This window comes from Glycine max, chromosome 17 (genome assembly GCF_000004515.6).
Source record: "Glycine max cultivar Williams 82 chromosome 17, Glycine_max_v4.0, whole genome shotgun sequence".
NCBI classification, from domain to species: domain Eukaryota; kingdom Viridiplantae; phylum Streptophyta; class Magnoliopsida; order Fabales; family Fabaceae; genus Glycine; species Glycine max.
The window spans coordinates 17,905,685-17,926,930 of NC_038253.2; the positions used below are offsets into that span (position 1 = coordinate 17,905,685).

General features: G+C 31.5%; 1 pseudogene; it reads right to left on the reverse strand.

Annotated features, from left to right (window-relative positions):
- Window positions 1–1,982: 1,982 nt before the first annotated feature.
- Window positions 1,983–4,919, reverse strand: LOC112999921 (fasciclin-like arabinogalactan protein 2; annotated as a pseudogene).
- Between the last annotated feature and the right edge of the window lie 16,327 nt (window positions 4,920–21,246).

The following is a 21,246-nucleotide window of genomic DNA, read 5'->3' on the forward strand; positions in this document are numbered from 1 at the left end:
AATTATCCAATAGTTCAAAGATCTAATTTTATTTTTTAAAGAAAATCAAAGATGAAGTTGAAGATTACGTTTGTTTGCTGTTTCATCAAATTTCATGGCTCAAGATAGCGTTAGTATAGCTCACAAAGGCTGAGCCCTTTAAGTCAATGAAGCCTTCTTTAAAAGTTTAAATCAAATAATGCAAGCAACATGCTCAATGAAGAGGTAGTTAGAGATCTGCAATCGATTGATGGCAGAATTTTAGCTTACTCTTTTTTTTTTGTCCTAGGCTTCAGCAAGCAAACATGCAACCTTATCATATCATATTATTGTAGGTAAAGTAGTTAAGCCGTCACTTGGGTAACGAGAGCAAGCTTATATATATCGATCGTTGCACTAGCTTAGGGAGACATGAAGTTGATGCCTGTTCATGTGTAATTTTTTCAATTTTTTTTTTTTTTTTTGCATATAGTGCTTTGTGAAATCTTATAAATTAGTTATGATAAGTAGTATAGTAGCGACCTTTCTCTTTCTCGTTATCTAGTCGGTGGTATGTCATATAATCATGGCCAAATAATATATATTGATATGATGGACAAAAAATATGAGCCACTAAACACATTCTCTGCTCCTTTTGGGTTCCTATCTCTATATTAGTTTTATATTCGATTCAGATATGCTTAAATATTTTTGGGTGCACTTTGATTATTTTTCTGTTGTACATGCTTAATTTGAGAAAGGAAAAAAAAAACTGCATATACAATTTTAGTTAATTAATTCTCGGAAAAAGTGCATTTCATTGGGGAATTAAATTAATATTAGTCTCGAGCTAGAAAATGATTGTCATTATTCAAAGTTACTTAAGTCTTTAAGTTTTTATTTATTTTCTTATTAACTAGCAAGACATAAGTATTTAAGCTTTAATTCTTATAAGCGTGATTTTATATAATTTTAGTTATTTAAACTTTTTATTAGTTTTGATTTTTTAAAAAAAATCTATATCATCATTAAGTGGTAATGTATTGTGTGCAGAATTATGTCACACCAATGAAGGAAGTTACATTCATAAAACTAAAAATATATTTAAATATTTTTTCAAATAACCTATCTCAATTTATTTAATCATTTATCCTTGTAATTAATATAACAATATTTTAACATTTCTCTACTTTAATATGTAAAAAAAAAGAAGTAATTTTGAGGGTATTAGTGCAAAAAAAAAATCATTATATTTTACTACGCGTTTCTATATCAGCTGTTTAACATTTGATATAAAAAATAACGCAATCCTATGAAGTGTTTAACAAAAAAAAAATAGAGTTAAACAAGGGATTTAAAAGAGAATTTTAAAATTTTTAGGGTCCAAACAAAAATCGTATTTAACCCATTAATTTATAATGAATAAATAGATGGAAATTGTATTTATTGTGAATTTTAAGTAAAAAGTTCTTAAGCTCACTTGCCTTAGAGCATTTACAATGTATAGTTGTTTAAATAAATTACTTATCATAATTTTATGCGCCTTACAATTTCATAGATTTAAACACTTTACATGAAATTCACTCCATTGGTAAAGTGATTAAAGTGAGTGATTAAATTAATTTTGTGGGTCCTATAATGCCTAAAAAATATCCTATTTATGATATAAATTTGTTAAACAATGGTTGTTTATATAATCAACCTCATGTCAGTGCTTAAAGTTAAACAACTTATGTAAACACTCCCATTGGAGATGCTTTTAGAGTATTGGAGATTCTCTTAGAGTATCTCTAATGGAGGTGCTTATATGAGTTGCTTAACTTTAAGCATCATTGTATGACTCACAAAATTAAATTAAACATTCATTTTAACAATTTCAGCATTAGAGTAAATTTTCATGTAGGACATGTTTGGTTTAGATGATGGAAATAAAGAGGAGAGAAATGAAAGATTTTTCTTTTTATAATTAAACTAGAGTGTAAAGGGTGTGAATCCTACATAAAAAAGTACAAAATTTATCTCCTTCACTCATAACCAAACACCGTACTACATAGAGTGCTTAAATCTACATGGAATTGTAAGACCCACAAGATTAAGATAAACAACCCATCAACCAACATGGAGACATAACAAAAAGAACACCCTCTCACTGACGGATGAGTCTGTTTCACCGGATTTCGATAAAACTTCGTTCACCGATGAGGGAGTCTTGGCTTTAGGAAACACAAAGTCAAGTGAAACAAGCACTGAATCCACCTAATATATAGCAAGCTTGTTGTCAGTGTAAACAATTCCAGTCATTGTGGTGTTAGTGGCACCAATGCCATGCTCACTCGGTTGCCACCGTAGATGATGACGTTGAGTTTGAGCCATAAGGAGTCATCGTCGGCTTGGCTTGAACTGGGGTTGATGGGGGCCTCGACATAGGGGAAGCTTATGGAGGCATTGATTTGGAGGACGAAGATGTAGTCGGGCATTTCTTGGACGAATTTGATGTAGAAGGAGTGGAGGGAGCCATCATTGTCTTCAAAAGTGAAGCCAACCTTGAGGTTAATGATGTTGACGTAGTTGGAGGTGTTGGTGGCTTGGAACATAGAAGAGACAAGGGTGGCGTTGGTGTTGATCTAGTCAAGTTTTTTGGCACCGAAGTAGTTGACAAGGACATTGGAAGGAAAGGACATTTTGGATGGTGGGGAGGAAGAGGTGCTTGTTTAGGAGGGAGGACATTGCAACATTGTTGAGGGCTAGGATGATGATGATTTGTCGGTGGTTGGTTGATCTCTTCAGTGAGGTGGGTGATGGTGAGGTGTTTGGCTAGGGTGAAGGTGGAGAAGCCAAGGTGTTTAGCCAGCATGAGTGTGGTGTTGTGGGCAGGGACACTAGCAATAACGGAGGCTAAGAAGAGGAACATGAAAGAAGAGAGTGTGCAAATGAAGAATTTGGCGAGGACTGATGGTTGATGAGTTAGGTGCTTTTTAACGAACAGGTAAGGACGAAGAATCTCTTTGCTTGGTGAAGATTTGGCAAGGGGTTCGATGGGTATGAGTGTGGTTGTGCTTCTGGTTGTTGCTGCCTTGTTGGAGGTTTGGGTGTGATGGGATCATAGTGACACGGCTTTGATGATGTATGTGGACGCGATGTTTGGTGGGTGGTTATGGTTGGCTAAGGTTGGTGGTGGTTGTAACTCCCCTTATTGTCGACTTCTCGATAACTCTCACACTATGATACTTCACTCAACTTCTCGTTGGTTAGAACCCTCCACTGATCAGAACCCAACGTAGGTATCCCTTTCTGAGACCTCAACAATATGCTTCGACTGCTTTTAGGATCAATGATTGTCCTCACAAACCAACACAAGAATTTTCAGCGTGCTTTGTCCTCACTCGTTTTTTGAGAAACTTCCTAGAAGGTCACCTATCACATAACTACTCCAAGCCAAGCACGGTTAACTATGGAGTTCTTAAGTGATGGGTTATCAAAAAGTAGATGCATCTTGTAGGTATAGGTAGTGAAAATTAATTCCTTTAAGTCTTTCTCAACTATTCAATCCTATACCTACAAAGCCTTTGGATACCTCTTTTTCTGGTGTGATTCATTGGGGTGTTACATGCCCACTAGCTTCCGCTTGATTCGTCCTTAAACCACACTATACTAGGAGGGAGGTTTGCTCTGGTATCATTTTGTTTTGAAGTGAATGATGTTTATGAACCTAATCGGTAAGGTCATGAATGAGTTGACGTATGACTCTGACCTTGGGAATGCAATAGTTTGAAATCTCCTTTAAGCTCATGTTGTTGGATCAAGTGACTTCGAAATAATTAAGAAGGGGGTTGAATTAATTATGAACGTGTCTTGACTAATTAAAAAATTATCCTTCTTAATGTTACTAGATTCAATTAGGCTTTACAACTAAGTTATGAGAAAGTAAAGAATAGAAACAATAACTTAGACAAAAGTAAAGCGGAAATAAAAAGTACACAATGAAAAATAAAAAGTGTAGGGAAGAAGACAAACACAAGATTTATACTGGTTCGGCCACAACCCGTGCCTACATCCAGTCCCCAAGCAACCACCGGTTCTTGAGATTTCCAATAACCTTATAAAATCCTTTACAAGCAAAGATCCACAAGGGATGTACCCTCCCTTGTTCTCTTTGAACAACCAAGTGGATGTACGCTTCACTTGAATTGATCCACAAGAGATGTACCCTTTCTTGTTCTCGGTATAACAACCCAAGTAGATGTACGCTCTACTTGTACCACAAAGGATGTACGCTCCAATGTGTTAAGACAAAGAATTCTTAGGCGGTTAGTCCCTTGAATCTTTGTAAGGGGAAACAAAAGATATCTTAGGCGGTTAGTCCTTTGAAATCTTTTGTTTAAAGGGAAAGGGAAAAAGATATCTCAGACTGTTAGTCCTTTGAAATCTTTTGTAAGAAACAGAAGATATCTCAGACGCTTAGTCCTTTGAAATCTTTTGTCAAGAGAGAGAAGGGAAGAAACAAAAGAATTGTCAGACGATTAGTCCTTTGAATCTTTTGACAAGAGAGAAGGGATGAAAAAAAAGCATAGCACAAGTTTTTGGTCAATGAACTTTTCTTGAAAGAGAAAATATTGAACAAAAACTTTTAGAAAGATGAGGAGAAATGAATGAAAGAAATATGTTATGCATGAAAAGAATCTGTATTTGAAATTCGTGTCATGGTCACATATTTATAATCATTTGATGACTCAAGTTAAAGTTTGTGACTTTTGACAATTTCTTTAAAACTAGTCACTTTAAGAGTTGTGACTTTTGTGAAAACTAGTCACTTAAAAACTTGTGACTTTTGAATAAAATCTTCAGAAAAAAGTCACCTTAAGAATTGTGACTTTTGGCAATTTATTTTTCAAAACAAGTCACTGGTAATCGATTACCATCATAGTGTAATCGATTACACATCAATAGATGTGACTCTTCATGTTTAAATTTGAAAATCAAAATGTTTAGAAATACTGATAATCGATTACAAGTATTGTGTAATCGATTACACAAGTTTGAAATGATTTGAAAATGTTTTATCACAAGTTGTGACTCTTGAAATTTGAAATCTAACGTTTTAAAACATTGGTAATCGATTACATAATTATGGTAATCGATTACAGCTTTGTAAATCAGTTTGAAAATAATGTTGACTACTAGTAATCGATTACTGCCTTCTGGTAATCGATTACCAGAGAGTAAAACTCTTTGGTAAAAAAATTCTTTTGAACAAAATTGTGCTATTCAATAGTTTTTGAAAAACTCTTTTAATACTTATCTTGATTGAGTCTTCTCTTGAATCTTGAATCTTGAGTCTTGATTCTTTACTTGAATCTTGAATCTTGATCTTGATTATTCTTGAATCTTGAATCTTGATCTTGATTCTTGAAACTTGCTTGACTCTTGATTCTTTGGAACTTGCTTGACTCTTGATTCTTTGACATCATCAAAATAATCTTGGAAGACATTGCTTCCACACATGTTGATCATATTTGTTGGAATATCCTTGCAAGGCCGAAATACCCTAACACACCAGACGATGTCATCTCAGTGAGAGTGATAGTGTCGGGTTGCCCATTGTGTGGCAATTCATCGACTACATGGACTTCTAGGCTACATTCACAGTGGTTTCCAAAATGGTACCACATGCATATGAGTCTACGGGTCTAATGTGCATCACATTTCGTGTGTGACTTTGTTTATGGGATATTTGATTTGGATGAGACATGTTTGTGTTGTGAAACGCAATTGTTTATAAATGTATCTTATATCTTCAAGACTTACTATTTTAAATTTATTGTTAGATGTATCTCACTTCCTGCCTGTTTGTCTTCTTTGTGTTTGAGCCGAATGTCACCCTTATAGGTAAGTCTCTGTAAGATTATGATGATAATTCTACATGAGAGGCTTTGGTCTCCACTTTATATTACTATTGATTTTAGGGTTATAAATGTTCTGAAACAATATAAGATTGAGACATAGGTTTTATTCATTTATTTAAGGATTAAATTAATAAGTTGTTTTTCATGATCAAGTGACCTACTTTGAAGCTAATTTTCTCTAAGATAGAAGTTGGTTTTTGTTTCTAAGGTGTATGGATGAATTGTAACTTTTTCAACAAGCTTTCCAACGACACAAAAAATACCTCAAACAGACAACTATAACTCAAGATATGGTGTGGTCTATTTAAGGTTGTCATTATAAAACTAACAGACTTAGAGAACTTTTCAAGCATTTTAATTATAAGAAGTTAATCTAATATTCTTCTAACACCAAATATAATATAATATAATATAATGAAGACGACAACAATAACAACAACAACAATAATAATATACACAAAATACACGTGTATGGGAACACACCCTACCATAACACAAGTACATGCTTAGCACAAAACCAATAATACACAAATAATAATAACAAATATTTACAGAAAATATAACAAAAGGATCCTAATAAGAGTTCTCCTTATGGTATATTCCTAATACTCAAAACCAGGGGTGTTACAGTGGTGTCGTCGTTTGGTATTGTGCGGTTAGGAAAGAAGAGTTGTCGGCTTCGATTCTGGTGTAAGGTTAATCAAGTGACGCAGTAAGGTGATGTTAGTGATGTCTATGGTGGGTGTGAAGACGACATGAAGCTATAGGATCATCGAAGATTAGGGGAAATCCTCAAAGGGGTATTAGCTGTTGGGTAATTCAGTGACAACTAATATTCACTCATAGGGGAGTGGAGTTGCAGAAGGGGTAGTCTGCAAATGAAGGGTGTTAGAGACCATTGCAACAAAATTGATAAAACTCAAAGCTTGAGTTGGTCAGAGATTTTTATTGTTGTGTGGCCCTTTCAATAATTATACTCCCAAATATCCCTCTTTCTAAATTATGTACTCAAATACCCCCCCCCCCCTTTTTTTAAGGTGTGAATTCGGCTAGGGGGACATGAATTCACACTAGGTTTTTTACACTTTTAAAAAATAGTTAAGAATTCGGTTTGCCAAAAAACAAATTCTTAACATGTTTTTTTAAATATTTAAAAAATAATTAGATTTTTTTCTTATTTTTTTGTACTATTTTTGTGTCTTATACATTTGAAAACATTTATTTTGATTTTTTAATTGTGAAATTTGACTTAGTGAAGTAATTTTAAAATTTTAGTTTAAATGTTGTTCATGGGGTAACTTTCATGCTTTTTTCTAACGTTGATGATGTTTTATGGATAAAAAAATAGTTAAGTTCGATAATTTTCATGTAAATGAATCTAATGATATAACTTTTTCATCTTGACTCAATTTAAAAAGGCTTGAAAAGACATCTGAAAATGCAAAATAAAAAAAATCATGTTGTTCACTTTAATAATTTTCTAATGGTCTTTTGTTGCATATCAATATGAGTTTATTTGGTACCAACAATGCATCATTTGCTTTGTTTTTATGTTGATGATTGTAAAAGTATAACTTTCTCGACTTGAATTGATTTAGAATTCAAAAATTGTAAAAATTAGATTTTAGATTTAATAAACTTCTTTTATAATATAATTAGTTAATAATGAGTTAATATATCTTATTAAATAATAAAACTTAATGTAAATCAGAATTACTACTATTAATAAAAAGACATTACAATTAAACTTAAATTATAATTCATAAAATAAAACAAAATTACAAATAAAATTCCTAACACATATAATCAAAACCATAAAAACAAACATAATTTGGTTTTGGACCATCAAATTCATTTACATGAAAATTATTTAACTTAAGTATTTTTTAAACCATAAAGCATCATCAACCTTAAAAAAAGGCATGAAAGTCATCCCCTTGAATAACATTTAAATTAAAATTTTAAAAATTAGTTCACTACGTCAAATTTCACAATTAAAAAACCAAAATGAATGTTTTCAAATATATAAAACAAATTGGTAAAAAAAAGAAAAAGTATATGTTTTTCTATTTAATATTTTTTTTTAAAAAAACACGCTAAGAATTCAATTTTTGACAAATTAAATTCTTGACTATTTTTTAAAGCAATGCAAAAAACGCTGGCGTGAATTCGGACCCCAACCGAATTCAGAAGTTAAAAAAAAAAGGTATTTGAGTACATAATTTATAAAGGGGTTTTTTTTCTTAGAGTATAATTATTAAAAAGGGGTGGCACAGTAATAAAATGGTCGAGTTGGTGAAGGGAGATTTGAATTTGAAAAATTTGGATTTGTGATATAGTGGATCTCGTTGGTGGGAGGGTTGATTGTATAACTTTTTGCATTTGTTTACTTCTTATCGTTTGTGTGTAACTGGTACTCTTTGCTACTGTTTTATTATTAATATATTTTTATTTCAGATAAAAAAAGATAAACAAATTATCTTATTAATTATGTATTGTAGGTGTTCTTAAGTTAATAAAGCAAGAATAAAATACCTTAATTAATAATCCTTAGATCCTTACACAAATTTATACTTGCACATTTTCAAACAAACTTTTAGTTATATATAATCCATGTTTTTTTATGGTGAAAATTTGTAGTATGTTCTAACGAGGGGACTTAACCCAGTTTATTGAGTAGTGTACAATAAGTTATTGTATTTGATATTAAAGTTTGAGTCTTATAAATAAATAAAAAGATAATATGTTCTATAATATTTCAAACAGTCCAATTTATTAACGAAAATGTGTAAAAAAAATGAACATGTGTAGATATGATTTTTTAAATTACTAAATGCGTAATTTTAAAATGGAGTCACTGTTGTTGATAGTTACTACGCAACATTTGTTAAGGGTGACATTATACTCATACAGTTAACATTTCATGTTAATTGCAATCTTTTTTTCCTCGTACAATGATGCCTCAAACCAGCTAGGACATTTCTTAAAGAGAAGTTGGGACATTTCTTAAAGAGAAGTTGGGATGCTTATTCATCAACTGAAAAACAAACAGAGGTGAGATTGAAGCTGACAATGAAAGATGAAACATGTGACAGACACAATTGAAAAGAGCGACTACATTGCAAATATGTCAATTAATTGATCATGCATGATGATTCTTTTTTTCATAATCAAGAAATATTCGAAGCTTACAGTTTGCATTCAACTAATTACTCTCTTGGTGGGTGAGTTTATTTTGAATTAAAATGATATCTTTAGATGATTTCTTCACTAAATCAGGAAATCGAATTTTAGAAGAGATATAAATATGAATCACTTGTCTGGTGAAGCAGACCTGTAATAAATATTAAAGTCCGCAATTTTAATAGACTTATTTTTTGTGTCCCCACCCGCCCCACATAGTTTATGAACTCAACGTACTGATCCACATTTGATAAAAAAAAAATTAAAAAATAGAAAATTAATTTTTATAATGTAAAATTCGACTCATTTTAAATAATTTTAAAAAATAATTATGAATTATCTAATAAAAAATTATTTATTTAAAATGATAACATAATTTTTATTTTAAATTTCCTAAAAAACATTTTTTATGTCATGTTCACTTAATCTATAATTTTATAATAAATTAAAATATTATATCATTATTCACCAATCATTAAAGCATATAAAAATTACCTAAATTTTTTATTTTTTTTATTTTACTTTATTTACATCCTTTATTTTTTAGTATTATATATTTTTTTTTATTAAAATGTAAAATGCCCGCAAATAAAAACTATTTAACTTGCGGGTCAAACGAAACAGATTAAAAAAATCCAAATTTTAAACAAGCCCAAAATACTAAGATCTATATAGGTCTAAGTTATAGTTTTTATGAGTGACTCACAAGTCTACTTATGCCTACTGCTAATTGGTTATGTCAATTAATTTATTATGCAAGATGATGGCCACTAGGGAGGAAGGAAAAATCTTGGTTAACATCAAAATAGTCACTGTTGGTTGAGCAACACATCAAATTCAAAGGTAGAAAAGAAAAGCACGTGAGAGCTTAGATACAAATACAACGAACCGCTCGTAGAGGCTAACCTAACCATCATACGTAGCCGACGGTGCCGGTGCCGGCTGGACCCGCATGATGGTGAGTGACTGAATTCCAATTTCTCTCCGCAACAAGTGACGGCCCTAGATTGATGCCAAAGGGTTATTATTACCATGGTTCATCATGAGTGTGTTTTTTTTGTCATTTGGTGCAACAATACAAAATCATGCAATCGCAATTGCAACACAAGCGCGGTGAGGGACAGTTTACTAGTCAATTTCCCACAATTTGTATTCATTTCTCTACTATTATTATTATTAGTGGGCCATATTATGGATCTTAGACGGTGATAGGCTGGGTTTTGGGCTTCCCTCACTTTGGTGGTGTTGGGGCCCAGTCACGGAAATTTGATTCTGATTCCGTGAAATCAGAGTCTGACCCTCCGATTTTGGCTCTCCAGTTATTTTGCGGCAACAACAACAGATGTGTTTGCTTTCGGCCGCACTGCCGTCATCATGGTTCAGTACTGTGGGATTTTTTTATTTTGGTTACAACTTGGTAGTAGCTAGTAGGCCAAATTATTATAGACTAAATTAACAGTAGTATTTTTTTTAACCCAAAGGCTCACATAAAATTGTAAGGTTAATCCATATTTACACGAGTAAGAATCGTTTATTTAACGGAAATCATGAATTGTGAGGCTAATTCATTGAATTGGAAACACCTAGGAACGGTTCTACATAGAAGAAAAAGGAGGTAATTGTCACCACTAAATTTTTTCTTTTTCTTGATATAACATGTATGTGTAGTAAAACTTAGTTAAAAAATTTATAATATATGTTTTATCCCTACTAATTTATATATATGAATATTAATTTTACAATTAAAATTTTTTAGATCCGTCATTGGAGACATTCATGATCTTCGACACTAGATAAAGATAATAATATTTTTAGCATAATTTCTGAAAATGTAGAACACTAGTTTTTTCTTTTTTTTTAAAAAAAAATGGAACAACTTACAGAACTATAGAGTTTCTTTGACTTCAGGTTTTTCAAAAGTGATTTGCAATTTATCTCAAATATGATGTTATTTAAATAAGTAATTCAAAGTGTAACTCATTAATTACATTAGTTTAAAATAAAAAATGATTTAAATGATAATATTAATGTATAACTAAAGACCAAAATAATAAGTAGTTAAATTTAAAGACTTAGATGAATTAATTAAAAAATAAGAATTTATTTTGATTTTGTTTTTAGTTTTAGAAACTAATGAGATAACCTATTATATTTGTAAGTTGGGACTTACTCAATTATTATATGATTCTGAATTATTAGGGTCTCAGCAATTTTTACCTTTCTTTCAAAAAGAAGTTTTTACCTGACCTGTAATTAAGTCCGGTTAGCTCTTTTTATAAACTGAAAATTTAAGACAGAAATCATAATCACATAGTAATTCCAGATCATAAAATAAATTTTTTCTAGAGACTGCGTGCTTAGCTATTTACGAGGCCCCACTCCATTGGATTTAGCATCTGAAGTGACGAACCCCCCATCCAATGCACTAGCATCTGCGTTTGCAATCCTCCAATCACATCATTTCTCCAAAATTCACTCTATCACTTTCTTTTCTTTTCAATGCACACTACTACTTATTTAATTCTCTTAATTGATTGCTATGCCATTCGAACAAGTTGGTATTTGGTAGGTCGTAGTTGGGCTTTCAGTTGCGGGAAGAAGTTGCAACTTGCAGATTGGGATGTCTAAAATATTGGCAAAAGCTGAGTTCATCAAAAGTTCACTGCACACATGAGTTAAGTCTAGGTTCACATAACCCTCCACTGTGACGAAATGTTAAGGGGAAAAAAAGAAGATAAAAAGCATTTATAGGTGCCGCCCGCTGCAGACATATCTGATTGATTGTTCATTCATTCATGCATCATCGTGTGCCACTTTACCAGTCAACCTATGTAGCCTGTGACTACTATGATTATGACTGTATATAAAGGTTAGGATTTAAGATTTTAAATAACCATTATTTTTTTTGTTAGATTAAAATTTTTAAAATCTAATGTTACAAACTATAAAATGAAACACATGTTATCAATAAAATACTGAAAAATAAAAATCAAAATATATCTCTAACCATTGTCATGAAAGAGTTATCTTGTTTTGATTTTTTCAATCTCTTACTCTTTTTATATAGATGATGTATCATTAGAAGAGATGAGTTCAAGGACAAAATATATATGCTATATAATTATATAAGTACTTTATCGTAAAAAATATATTTAATAGTCATTATCACTCATTAGTAATCATTACATTTTACCAAATTACATTTTACCAAATTATTACATGTTTAACATGTTAATTATTTGAATTCCAATTAATCATCCTCTAATCGGATTGATTCGTTGTGGTATAAGTGGTATCTATAAGTTCTATTTCATGTTCAACTTTAAAATTAAGGTTCAGGCCTTGATTAAGGATTTATAAATTGTTAACTTTTATAATTATATTTTGAAAAATAATCATGACTTTTTTACTCATTGACAATATAAATTTATTTTACATTAGTAATAAATAGAAATTATTTTTTTTAAAAAAAATGGTGAGAATAAGATATTTTATTATGTTGGAAAAGTCACCTAAATTGTCATCACCCTTAGATAGAATAAATGTGTTCAAGTTTCACATGATATTAAAGTCTCATGTCGATTAAAAATAATGTCAAGATAAACTATACAAATTAGAAATAATCATCACCTTACAATTAGCTTTGTAGAATTAGTTAAGCTTATAAGTCACTTTGTGACATGATATCATAGCCCATCTTAAGGGATGTTGAAAAAATGACCTAAACTATTGTCATCCTAGATAGAATGAGTGTGTTGAAAGTGTCACATGACATGTAACCATGAAAAAAAATAGATATGTTGAAGTCTCACATCAATTAAAGATTACATCGAAATAAATTATATAAGTAAAAAATAATCTTCCCCTTAAAAATCAATTTTATAAAATTGAGTTAGATTTATAAGTAACTTTCTAATACATTTTCAATTATTAAAGTTAGAGTCAAATTACTGGACACTAACCCACCCATTTCACACAAGATTGGTGGATGTACATACTGGAGTCTAAAAATCACGCAGTCACTACAGCATTGCATGAAATTAAATGAAGGGAAGATGGCATTCTTTTTGGGGAGTTCACAAAGATAGCGTTAAAAACTATTAATAGCATACGTTATTTTAAAAATGCAAAATCGTTAGGCCCATTTAATTCAATTGACTCACACAATACGTTTCTATGACTTGTAATAATCCAATGTCAACCTTGTCACTAGTGGTCATATTTGGGAACACAAGTGGATTAGCAACATGTCAATTGTTCTTATCCAGTTTCATTCAGTGTATTAGGAAAGTTGAAGAATATGATGCGGTCTAAGCTCCTATTTTACTGGATGTCTTAAAGGGACTGAGTCTACTTCTGAATAAAATTATGTATTTTCATCTATGAAAAAGGGGACGAAAAATAAATTCCTGGATATGTCAGGTTTGATTTTTTTTTTTTTTTTGGGGGTGGTGGGGGTGGTCATATGTATGATGAAAGTATAAATAATCGGGTCTTTATATAAAACTATTTATCATTTCAAAATAAACGATTTAATTATAATTTTTCCTCTGCACAATTGACTCGAAATAAAAAATGAAGTCAACAACCAGATTACTAGAACTTAACCGACCCTCCTTCAATTAAAAAGGACCAAGTTAATAAAGTCAGCCACTAGATCAACTAGATCATTGTTGCCTAATAAAACCCCTCAACTAAAAAGGACAAACGTTAACAAATGTCTGCAAGAAAATAATTATGCAATAAAAGTAAAAAGGATATGTAACATAAAAAGGATAAAAGTTACTTTGTACTTATTTTTAAAGTAACTGAAAATATTTCATCTGTTAATTTGAATAAGTTTAGTTGACTAAAAATTGTGAATAGTAACTTCGAATATTCAATTTCTCATCTATTCATGCTTTTATATCTGATTCTTTTATTCTTCCTCAGAAGACTCTAAGGCATATTCTAAGATTCCATTTGAAACAAAAAAAATAAAATAAAATATATTCAATACTACTTATAATTCTTTTTATATATAAGAAGTAAGTGTGTCGGTAAAAAAAGTGCGTGTATTTTTTTTTCAATTATAAAAATAATTAATTTTTAAATATATTAATTATTAATTTCCTTTTGTAAAGTTTATTATGAAGTCTATTACCTCCATTTCTTCATCAAGCATTCATCCATGGCAAAAATTCCTCATTTATACCTCATAGGAGTTTTAGTTGTCTCAATCCCAGTGTAGTTGATCATCCTTTTGGACCAAATACTAATCGCTTTGATAAATTATTGCATCACCAACTGGCTAATTGAACGTGAGCCCCTCGGATGGATTACTCTTTTCCCCCCTCAACCTACAAGGAATAAACAATTATTTCTAGTTGTTATTTACTTCTAAAAGTACGTTCTTACACATTACTCACTCGTCAAACACCAAATGTATTACCTAACATCCTTTTTAAAAGCCCAAATCAATCCATACTTTTGTATGGCCCAAAGATGACAAGGCTCAACGCTGATCTTCAGAGTCCAGCAAAACATGGCATGCGAGTTGAAAGTTGAGGAATGTTTTGTTAAAATCCATATTCTAGAGAAACAAATGAATAAATGACAGAAAAGATATAGATATAAGACAGGATATAATATAAGAAAAAGGAGACATGATATATCAACTTTATTGGTTCATATTTTTCACTTGGATCAATTTCTCCCCTTTTCAAAAACATTTTTATATCATTTGTGCATTTTGTCTAATACAAAAATATTGACGATGATGATTTTTAAAAAATTATAAATTTAAGATAAAATTATTATTATCAATTAAATTAATCACTTTTCTTAATTTTGATGAATTAGATAATTAAGTCTTATAATTAAATAAATAAAAAGAGTAATTAATAGTCATGATGAATTAGATAATTAAGTCTTATAGATAACATGAAAGAAAGATAATTAAGTCACAAGATTTTTAAATTTTTTTTTGAAATCCTAATTAAATACATCCTTACTTTTTTTTGCACCTAACTTATTTGGTTTTGGTCAATATCATGAAATCTCCTCCCACCAACCATAAGAGAGGGGTTGACGTTTTTCTTTTGGCCATTAACCGATGGTTACCTTCCAACCCATTTCATTTTCCGGTTTCAAATGGCAGAAACTATTTATACAACATTTCACTTATAAGCCCAATCATCCTTACGTTACTGTGCGGTCCAAAGAATTGCACCTTCTTGTGAAACCTAGAACGAAAATTACTATTTCCACCCTTAATTTTGTAAGTAACCTCTCTCCTTTTCTTTGTTTTCTTATTACCAACAATACCCTTCTTAATGTTATTTTTGCACCCCCAAGTTTATCATTTCTTTAAACTGTTACACCCCTTCCTTAAACCCCTATTTTATCACAAAATAAAACGGTACCAAAAATGACTTTCCAAAATGACATATTCCAGAAATGTATTTCTAGAACTATGACACAATTTCAGAAATACATTTTTTTAAATAGGTACACATTATTCTGGTAAATCATTTGCAGTAGTCATAAATCATACCTTAACGAGTTGTTGTAATGTTGACATGCGCACAGTTATTTGAACATTTTAGAATTGGAGTTGAGAGGCACGCTAGAGACCTAAAGTTGAAATTGCAATTAAGGTATGTTTTCTTTTTAGTTTCTCATATTTTTACTGTATATAAAATGAGGTTTGATTTACATTGTATAATAGATGAAGTTAGTTATGAACATAAAACACAATGTCACATGAAAAAAAAAACACAATATTATATAATGAATATGGGTGAAGATGAGTTTCAAAATTAGGATTCAAAGAATAATAAAGATAAGATTAAAATAAGATTTTAGATGGGTTCAAATTTATTGTTTAAAGAACAATAAAGATGGAATTAAAATAAGAGTTTAAAGACTAACAAAATGGGGGTTGTAAGATAAGGGTTTAAAAGAGTAAATATAGTAGGAAAAATATAAAAAGGGGAATGGGTGTGTACTTAGTAAAATGAGGTGTAATAGAAACTTTCTCCACGCTAATATGTTGAGCCCATCAAAACTTGGCAATTTAAAGCTTTAGCCGCGGATATGAAGGAAAAAAAATGGTTGTCCGTGAAATTTGTCAATCAAATTTATTGTTGGATATTTTGAAAGAGCACATTATTACTTAAGGCTCTAATACCGCCCTTTCCTTTTATGTTGCAATCAATTTCCCTATGTATCCTTTCTACATTATTTCCCTTTTTAAAATTCCTGTGTCTTGTTGAAACTGTTCCAAACTATATACACCCCCTCTTTTCGGGTAATAAGTAGAGATTGAAAATAGATAAGGGTTTAAAAAAATATATAAAAAAAGTGATAAACAACCAAATTCGTTTCAAAAAATATGATGCGATAATAAATTAATCTATCAAAGATGAAAAATATAAATTTAATTTCTAAATATATAAAATAAGTACAACAAATTAGTCGGACCTAACAATTCTCACAATTAAAAATAGAAACTAAATAATTAGAAAAATATTGTAATTTGGTTTGCAGAATATTTTATTTTAAAAGGTTAAGATTAGATGGAAGATAAAGATAAAAATAAAACAAAAATAAGAGAATATTTAATTTGGATTTAATTTAGATTTGAGAAATTTCACACCCAGATTCTTGTTTCACTAATCTAACGATTCAAAGTTCTTCTTAATTTTCTTTGATTACGAATCAACCTAAGATAATTTTTAATAATTATAATAGAAAATATTTTTAACCTTTATAAATACTAATTAATTAATAGTCACCATGCATTGTAATCAAACAAAGAGATTTAAACTCATAGGATTAATAGTGGTAAGATTTTATTATGTTTATATGTGGGAGAATGATTTATTTAACGAAAAAATTCATGTTTAATTTTTTTATGCGTAAATTTTTTTTTGAAACTTATGCTAAGTACCGACAAACTCCACAGGTAAAATTTGTATCTAAGCTAATAAGTCTAAGTACACTCATAATTTCACAGTAAAAAAACCCAACATAGGACTAACTTTTGCAACTATCTTTTGGTTTTGGTATCGCGCAATGTCCTCTCAACCGCGCAAAGTAAGAGGGGTAGGCGTCTTTGTTTGAGCCCATTATTCGATGGTTGCCCTTTAATCTAACTGGTTTCCAATGCAATAATCTAATTAATTAGCCAACATTCCACTGAAAAGTCTAAGGGAGTTGCTACGTGCATCCAGCATTATTGCTGGGGCACCCAACAAACAGTGAAGTGATGAAAATGCCCTTCAGGGAAATCCATTTCCGGAAGAAGCTTTTTCCGGAAACATTCCGGAAGACTATTTATCCGGAAACTTTTCGGAAGAAGCTTCTTCCGGAAGAAGAATTAGTGATTCCGAAAGTACTCAGAAACTATTTCCGGAAGAAGGTCATCCGGAATTTTTCCGGAAGAAGCTTCTTCCGGAAGATATCCTTTTACTTTCGGAAGAAGGGTCTTCCGGAAGTTAGTTTTTTTTTAAAAAATGATTTATTTTGTAATAATTTACTTTTAATGAATAAACTAAATTATAAAATAATTAATATTATTATACATAAATAATTAAATAATTAGTGAACGTAATTATGACTAATATTTATAATTTGTTTTTTACGCGCATGTAAAATATTAATTTGTGTGACAATTTAGTATAATTTAAACCATAAAAATTAATTAATTCGTAAATTTTATTAAAAATATAAAATTTTTATTATGATAACATTTAATTTCTATTACAAAAGTTAATATATAATAAAAAAATGATTATTATTTTATAACAATGTCAAGAAAAAATAATTTTCATTTTATAATAATAAGTAAAAATAAAATAATATTTAATGCATATGTAATGACGATTTTGCCCCTGTGTAATTTTCTTTAAATTTACGCGTTGCACCCTTCGATTTCACGCTTCTGTTACTTACTTTTCTTACTGCGCATTCTTCCTTGTCTGCTTTCTTTCTTTCGTTTTGGTTGCTGTTGCTTTCAGTGGTCCTTTTTGCGCTTTCCATTGGTGGTCCCGTGAAGTATTTGAAGATTTGGTGGTCCCCGTGAAGTAGATGTTCCGTATTTGAAGTTTTGTTAGTCGCTGTTCTTCCTATTTCGTCGGAGGTATGCATTTATGAGTATTTTTTTCGTTTTCCGGCTAATTTTTAGAGAAGAAAAACAGTAAAAAGTTGTATCCGGAAGAAATTTTAGACACAGTAGGAGGAAGTTCCAGAATGGGAATGGTGGTAACTTCCGGAAGAAGTGCTTCCGGAAGTTACTAAGGCCCATTCCGGAAGAAGGTCTTCCGGAAGCACTTCTTCCGGAATGTTAAATTATTAACAAATTTTTTTATTTCTGTTTTAAAATTTATATATATATATATATATATATATATATATATATATGTTGTGGATTATTGATTTAATTAGGTATAATAGTATAATATTAAATGATTTAGGTAACTTAATTGTATTTTGTTGTAGTAGTAAAATGTTTTATTAGTTGTTTATTATAGTGATAAGTTTAGTTTAAGTAAATAATGTAGTTATAAATTTGAAATATATTTGTATTAGTTGTTAGTATGTTTGTTAGTTAATAAGTAGTCAATTTATGGATGTGGTTATATGATAATTTGAATATACTGAAAATATGATGCATATGTGCTGTTAATATGTTTGTTATTAAATGTGTAGTAAATTTTTGGATGTGGTTATATGATAATTTGAATGTACTTGTGTATGATGCATATGTCCTTAAGATGGAAGAAGATCAATGGAGGTATGACTTTGCGATGTCACAAGAAGTTCATATGGATTATGATTATGATAATCAAGAAGAATGTGGGGTGAATGAACCACATGTGGATTGTTCAAATGCTTTTAATACGTCTCAGATAGACATAGATAATTTGAGTCATTTGGTTGAATTGATGTTTTGTATGAAAATTAATATGTTAGGATTGCGTTGTAGGTATTCGCTACTCAATATGATGTTTTGTAATGGGCTCGAACAGTTGTCCATGAAAATGGATTTGTTGCAGTGATTATGAGGTCTGACACAGAGACCGATAGCAGAGGAAGAAGTTCATTTGTCTTAATTGGGTGTGAAAGGAGTGGTACGTACATGTGTAGAAATAAAGAATTCGTTAGAAAAGACACTGGGAGTAGGAAATGTGGTTGTCCCTTCAGGCTTCGTGGGAAACCAGTGCATGGAGGGGAATGTTGGATGGTGAAGTTGATCTGTGGGATTCACAATCATGAATTGGCGAAGTCCTTAGTTGGACATCCATATGCTGGGCGATTGACTAAGGAAGAAAAGAAAATTATTGCTGATATGACAAAGTCGATGGTGAAACCGAAAAACATCTTGCTAACGTTGAAGGAACACAATGCCAACAGTTGCACCACGATAAAACAAATTTACAATGCAAGAAGTGCATATCGTTCTTCAATAAGAAGAGCTGATACCGAAATGTAGCATCTGATGAAGCTTCTCGAACGTAATCAATACATTCATTGGCATATATTGAAGGATGAAGTTGTGGTGCGTGATCTGTTTTGGTGTCACCCAGATGCAGTAAAGTTATGCAATGCATGTCATCTGGTGTTTTTTTATAGACAGTACCTACAAAACAAATAGGTACAGACTCCCACTACTTGACTTTGTTGGAGTGACACCAACGGCGATGACATTCTCTGCTGGGTTTGCATATCTGGAGGCTGAGCGTGTTAATAATATTGTATGGGCTTTGGAACGATTTCGAGGCCTATTTTTAAGACACGATCGCCTCCCTCTTGTTATTGTCATTGACAGAGACCTAGCACTGATGAATGCAGTGAAAATTGTGTTTCCCGAGTCTACTAATTTGTTGTGCAGGTTTCATATCGATAAGAATGTGAAGGCGAAGTGCAAATCTTTAATCGGGGAAAAAAATGCGTGGGACTATGTAATGGATAGCTGGGGTACTTTGGTTGATTGTCCGTCCGAACACGAGTTCCATGAGTCACATCAGAAGTTTCAAGTTGCTTGTTCACCTTGGCCGATGTTCATTGACTATGTTAACGACACATGGATTATCCCCCACAAGGAAAAATTTATTACAACATGGACGAATAAGGTCATGCACCTAGGCAACACAACAACAAACAGGTATTAAGAACTGATTTTATTTGTTAGTAACGATTAGTATTAAATGGTATTTAATTGTTGTATATTTTCATGTTTGTTGTGTATTTTAAATGTAGGGTTGAATCAGCTCATTGGGCTCTCAAAAGAGTACTACAAAATAGCGTTGGAGACCTATGTAGTGTTTGGGATGCCATGAACAACATGATCACGCTGCAACACGTCGAAATTAAAGCATCCTTTGAAACCAGTACGCATGTGGTTGGGCATGTATATAAAAAAACCTTATACAAGAGGCTTCTTGGGATGGTTTCAAGGGATGCTTTAAATCATATTGCTTCTGAGGTTGACCGTCTACGTTATCTCGACAACAATCTCTTTTCTTGTGGTTGTGTGATGAGAAGCACACACGGTCTTCCTTGTGCATGTGAGCATTCTAGGTATACTGCTGGTAGCATCCCATTGGAGTCAGCCCATCTTTTCTGGACGAGACTTTGCTTTTCAGACCAAGGGTTATATGAGACGGAAGTCACCATCAAGGAAGAGATAGAGATCATATCTAAAAGGTTTGATGAACTTGATGTGGCTGGCAAAGTAACTATGAAGAGTAAACTTCGAGAAATTGCATACCCTGATCATAACTCTATGTGCCATCCTCCGTCAAAAGTCAACACTAAAGGTGCACCGAAGAAACCGATGAAAAGAAATCAAAGATCCACAAAGCGTGATCCGTCTTACTGGGAGTATGTTGATGCTTTTCATTCTGTTCAAAGCAGCAACTCTCCAGTGAAACGAAGTGCATCATGTTCTGAACCGCATCAGCCAACAAGGATCATCCCGATGTTGGATCAATTTGCGTCATTCTTTCAAGGTTTCATTCGTGACATTGTGGATGTGAAAGCGGACGGTAACTGTGGATATCGGTCCATTGTCGCTTTATTAGGTATGAGGGAAGATTCATGGTCGTTAGTGCGTAATAAATTGATTAAATAACTTGGCAGGTGGTTGCATGAGTACATGAACCTCTTCGGTGGCACAGAGAGATTTGAACAATTAAAGTTGTCCCTACTTGTTGAT